The 5,881-nt window shown below is 52.1% G+C and overlaps 1 pseudogene; it reads right to left on the minus strand.

The window, feature by feature from the left end:
• Positions 1-2,582: 2,582 nt before the first annotated feature.
• Positions 2,583-3,041, minus strand: LOC114492157 (annotated as a pseudogene).
• Between the last annotated feature and the right edge of the window lie 2,840 nt (positions 3,042-5,881).

The following is a 5,881-nucleotide window of genomic DNA, read 5'->3' on the forward strand; positions in this document are numbered from 1 at the left end:
GTGTCTGAGCCAGGGCTGCAAGGTGGCTGTGTGCCCGCCTCCAGCTGGGCGGCGGGGCCCTCGGACGAGATGGAGTGGAATGCTGCAAGTGGGAGCCACGGCCCCCGCTTCAGTCGTGGTTCAGCCTCCATCTAACTGGATGACCGTGGGAGTTCCCTCCACCTCTCAGGGCCTGCTCCTTTTTTTTGTTTGTTTTGTTTTTGTTGTTGTTGTTAGAGAGAGAAGAGGGGAGAGAGAAAGAGAGGGAGAGGAACATCAAGGTGTGAGAGATACATCAACTGGCTGCTTCTTGCACTCCCCTATCTTGGCTGGCCACCCAGGCATGTGCCCTGACTGGGAATCGAACCAGCGACCATTTTGTACGCAGGCCGGCACTCAATCCACGGAGCTACACCAGCAAGGGCTCAAAGCCCTCTTTTCTAACGTAGGGGGAAGAGGCAGAGGCGCTAAGATTTCACCGAGCAGTGCCAGATGGGATTTGATGTGACTGCAGACAGGAAGGGGCAGCCCAGACCCTGAAGGTCCAGCAGCTGCTCAGGAGGCCACAGCCCAGGGCCCCGCTGCAGCCAGTGGGCTGCTTGCTCCGGAGGTGAAAGAGGGCCCCTGCCCTGAGCTGAGTGAGAGCCCACTCTCTGTGGCTGCCGCAGCCTCTGAGGCTCCTCCCCAGGGCCTGTGTCGGAAAGGAAGCTGAGATGAGCCCTCACTCCAAGTGCCTTACCTTGAATGTGTGCAAGTTAAATTTTAGCTGCCACCCTTGCCTGGGACCCAGAGAAGATTAACTCCATCTGGAGTTCCTCGCAGGCCTCAACCGCCTCCGCCAGCTGAGACACATTTGGATCAACAACAAATTTTATCAACTCATTTCCGCCTCCAACCCTTACTAAAAGCATTAGGCCACAGCAGCCCCTGGGCTGACCTTTGTAGCATCCATTGTTATGGCTGTTATTACAGACACAAATAATAGCCAGGATAATAACTCATGGTTAAATGGTTCTTTTTAGCCAGAGGGCTAGAGGACTCTGGGGCCTTTTCTCAGGGCCCTCTTCCACACCCCTGCCTTCCAGAAAGCCCTCCTCCAGGAATTTCCCTCTAATTCCATGTTGGCCCAGCTTGGCCCATGTTGCCAGGCCCCAGCCTTGAGGAGGAGACTCACAGAGGACGTTGTTCAGGCTTCAAAGGTCTCATCTCCCACCTTAACCCTGAGCAAGCCTCCACTGACCTCGTCCTCTGTATGCTCAGAAGGAAGAAGAACCTTAACAGTAGCTGTGTTGAAGTGTTTTCAAAGACTGAGGATGGAGGAAAAAACTGGGTGAATACAGTCTCGTAGTCGGTACGTGGCTTGCTGGGCTTGTTGGAGCCCCTGCTCTTGGTTAGCTGGAGGTAAAGTTACCTGCAAGTACAAGCTGTTCTTGCAGAACTATTACCATAACGTACGTATCAACTCGGTTGTTGGGTTACTGACTTTGTTTTCTTGCCTCTCCTTTGTTTTTCCTTTCCCCCATCTAAAAGTCAGAATACGTTTGCTGTCATATCAAACCTCCCAGCCTATGTCAGGAAGAAGCTAGCCTACTCCCTAGATCTCTCCAAAACATTCTGGAATCACAGCAGTTGCAAATGCACAGGCCAAACACCTGAATTGTTTGGGAAATAAACCTACAGGCAGGGGGGAGATTATCTGGAATGAGAAAGCAATGTACAAAGGGGTGGGGAAAGAAATGGAGATTAGAAAGACAGTCTCCAGGAAATACAGCCTTCTCTCCAAAACCACGGTGGGGCTTGACAACCAAACGGAATATGTGGGTTCTGAAGTATTTGCAGCAGAACCAGGAAAGGCCAATGAATGTATTTAACTCTCCCATGAATATCGGTTTGCACAACTCTCTGTGAAAGAAACGGGGGAGAACCACAGATCCTAGATTCGGGCATGTGGTGCTCCCAGTGGGGAAGGGGGTGGGGATGGAGCTTCCACCTGGACCAGGTGAGCTGCAGAATGCACAAAGACCTGAGCAGAAAGGAGGGAAGGAGGAGAGTGGCGCTAGAGTGAGCGTGACCCAGATAGCCCTGCTGGACAGGGCAGGGCAGGGACACCTGAGTGAGTGGTGGCGGCTCTGGCTCAAAACATCTTATCCACCTGCAAAATGGGGTATTAGCAATCTCTCTGAGGCAAGGTGTATCGGTCGGGGTTCTCCAGAGAACCAACAGGATGAAGAATTGGCCCACGTGAGAACGGAAGTGGGCAAGTCCCAAGATCTGCAGGGTAAGCAGATAAGCTGAAGACTCTGGAGAGCCAGTGGTGTGGCTCCAGTTGGAGCCCGAAGACCTGAGAATCAGGAGAGGGGATGCCGTGTGTCCAGTCCAGAGGCCAGCAGGCCCCAGCACCAGGCAGAGCCAATGTTTCAGTTCACTCAAGCCCAAACGCAGGAAAAGCCAGCATCCTGTTTGAATGCCATCAGGCAGGAAGAACCATCTCTTACTCAGAGAAGGGTCAGCCTTTTTGTTCTAGTCTGTCCTTCAACTGATTGGGTGAGGCCCACCCACCTTAAGGAGCACAGTCTGCTTCACTCAGTCTACTGAGCTAAATGTTTGTTTGTTTGTTTGTTTTTACTGACTTAGTAAAATTTTATTTTTCAAAATGTACAGCTGGTGAGACCTGTTCATGCATCTTCACCAACAGCTGGGCATCCCCACCTTTGGTGTTTCTGGTGTGAATTACTTGAGCTCTGTGCTTTGAAACTAGTTGAATAAGTCCTTTACTAAGGAGCTCCTGAAGGGCTGCCCTGGCCAAGGAGCTGCGGGTCTTCGGTCTCAGAGACAACAGCTGGGGCTACAATAAACCTATAGCTGGGAACTTCCTTACAGAGTTTGTCGTACGTCGCTTTGTCAAACAAGACTAGGTTGTTGAGCTTGTCCCGAACTTTGCCTTTGGACCACTTCTTCGTCTTGGCCAGGCCCCCAGATTTGTTCACTGGGACTGTGTCTTTCTTGGCTGACTTTCCAGCATCTTTCTTCTTCTTGTCATCCTTGGGCGGCACTGTGAAACTTGAGGTAAATGTTTTTTGTTTTTTTAATTGATTTGAGAGAGAGAAAAACATCACTTTGTTCCTCCACTTATTTATGTTTTCATTGGTTATTTTTCTATGTGCCCCTGAGCCTGGATCAAACCTGCAACCTTGCCACACCAGGATGATGCTCTAACCAACTGAGCCACCTGGCCAGGGCTTACATCTCATCCAAAAACGCCCTCCCAGAAAGCCCCAAAATAATGTCTGATAAAATAGCTGGGCACTTGTGGCCCAGTCAAGTTGACCCATAAAAGTAACCATCCCATGAGGTTATTTTGTGGATGTACCGCATGCATTGAACATGTGGGAGCAATCCAATTGCACCCACGCGTGCAGACGGGTCAGCCAAGCCGTCACTATGCCTGTGCCTTGTTCTTGGCTGGAAATTCCCTCCTGTTGCTTCCAAGGTAAAGGGTGTCCTTGAGCAGAGGGAAGGGGATGAGGACAACCATGAGAAGAAAAGGGAAGGGGGGTGGCAAGGAGATGAGTGTTTCTGTCAGTAGCGGAGAGCCAACAGAGAGCCAGGACCGGAGCATCTGGGGGAATTTGAGGGTTAAGAAAAAAGACGACTACAATGGCTGGAATGTAAGGCTACAGAGAGAGGGACCCAGGCAAGGCCTGGCCAGTGGCGGGGACACTGTCCCCTGAGGAGCCACAGGGGGGACAATCCCTGCCTTGGCTCCTTGAAGCCTGTCATTCCTACCAGTCTAGGTGCCAGGGTCAGGAGGCCAGCCAGTCCTCGTGTCCTATGAGTGCCGTTGCTAACACACACACACACACACACACACACTCACACACACAATCCCTATAAGGCTAGATTAGATACAGTTAGAAGAGGATTCAAACTCTTCTCAGAAGCTGGGCAGCATCAGCCCTTTGGCCTCAGTGACCTGGAGGAGGTGGGGAGGGGCTCCTGCCTCCATCCCTGGGATACTGGATCTCACCGGAAAGTAGGAGTTCTTACCTTGTTAATGTAGGGCTCAGGTCACTGTTCCGAGAATGTGCTTTTTAACGCTCTAAGTGGGAGCCAAGAGAATGTCCACAAACACGGCCTTTCCTGCTTCTGGACCTGACTCCACATCACCCAGCCCGTGTCCTCGCGTGGGGCTGAGCAGGGTCAGCGTGCAGGAGCCCTGAGCATCTCTACAGCTAGTTTCCCAGCGTTCCAGATGGTCCACCCCATGTGGATGCCTTTTGTCACAAGGATTCCAACATTGCTGGGGCGATGAGCAATACCTTAGCACCAACCAGGTGGACTGCAGAGATCACCAGACCCTATCACTCCACCCACCGCCACCCATGCTGGAACCCCATGCTCAGGGACCCCCCCATGTGGGTCAGGAGGGTGGGCATGTCCAGAGAAAGTGAAGGGAAGGTGGATGGGGGCTTGAAGCCCTGCTCTGGAATGTGGGTTCTGTGACACGCTGGGCTAGCTTACCCAGCCACTCGGTTTAAATTCTCGTCTGAACACAGAGGTTCTCAATCCTGGCCAGAGTCACTGGCTAAACATCAGAAAACAACCATGCCCGTGCCCAAAGCCAGACCTATAAAATTAGACTCTCTAGGTGTAGAACCCGGGAACTGGTAAGTTAGAAATGTCCCAGGTGATTCTAAAAGGCATGTCGATCTTTTCTAATTTGCTGCTTGGAATCTGCTGGCTGAGCAACCAGATAAGGAAGCTTATTAGGATGGAGTAGGGCGGGGAGTGAGGTAATGGTGAGGCCAATTTCACATGGCTCCATGATTCAAACTAGAGCCACAGGAGCAAGTTACCGGAAGGCAGATTCGGGTTCAAGATTAGAAAGAAAATTCTAACCATTCCTGAAATGCCTCTCTGGGACTGGCCTTCGTGACCAGCCTGTGAGCCACACGGGATGCTCAGTCTTGTGTAAATTTACAGTGAACACGTCTAATTTTGCCGGGCTGGATTACCTAGTTTAGAAGACCTTGTTCCGAACAGCTTTTGGCTGCTTCCAAACATCGAAGCCATTCCCAAGAGTTATAGCAGTGCCTCTTCCTGCAAGTTCCTTAACCGCTGAGCACCCTGGCTTCCTCCCTACCCCAGCTGAGAGAGTCACCCACATGCCTCGTGACCTCAATGACGTAAGGCAAGAATGTGCAAGTTCCTGATTTCCCCGGTGGAAGCCGAACGCAGGTGAAGCCTCTCACCGTCAGTCAGGATCTGATGGGACGGCGTTCATTCCAAGTTCTGAGGTCATTCTAACCCTGGAGCAGAGAGAGCTTTGGGCCGGGGTTCACCTCCCAGCCTTATCACCCAGTAGTGGCAAGCTCTGATCTCTCTGAGCCTCCATGTCTTCATCTATTCATAGGACTCTCAGGATCGAGTGGGAAATACTTAGAAAGCTCTTAGCTAGCCCAGAGCCTAACATTTGGCAAACGCTGCATAAAGGTCAATGCCCTGTTACTCTTGTCACCGCTGAGGTAAACCTGTCACCTGGCTAGGTGGTTGTTTTGAAGGAGACGCAGGGAATGTGGATGTGGACGCCTGGAGCGTTGATGCGAGAGCAGTCCCACGGCTCTGCTCCCAGCCCCCCTGCAAGTCAGCGGGCTGCGTTCCACTCACGTCCCAGGTCCTGGCCTCCGGAGCCCCCTCCCGCAGCGCCTGTCTGGACGTGAGAACACAAGCCAAGGCAAGCGTTTGCTTTGGAACAAAGAAGGGACAGGGATGGATTTCGGGAGGTGCTCGCCAAGTCAGAGAAAGGAGCCATCTGTTTCTCATAAGACGGAGTGTGGGGAGCGGGCTCCATTCTCCTGAACTGTCTGGGACAGTTTGTTACCAGGTTGGCCGCAGCTTCTGT

The sequence above is a fragment of the Phyllostomus discolor genome, chromosome 1, assembly GCF_004126475.2.
Source record: "Phyllostomus discolor isolate MPI-MPIP mPhyDis1 chromosome 1, mPhyDis1.pri.v3, whole genome shotgun sequence".
Lineage (NCBI taxonomy): Eukaryota > Metazoa > Chordata > Mammalia > Chiroptera > Phyllostomidae > Phyllostomus > Phyllostomus discolor.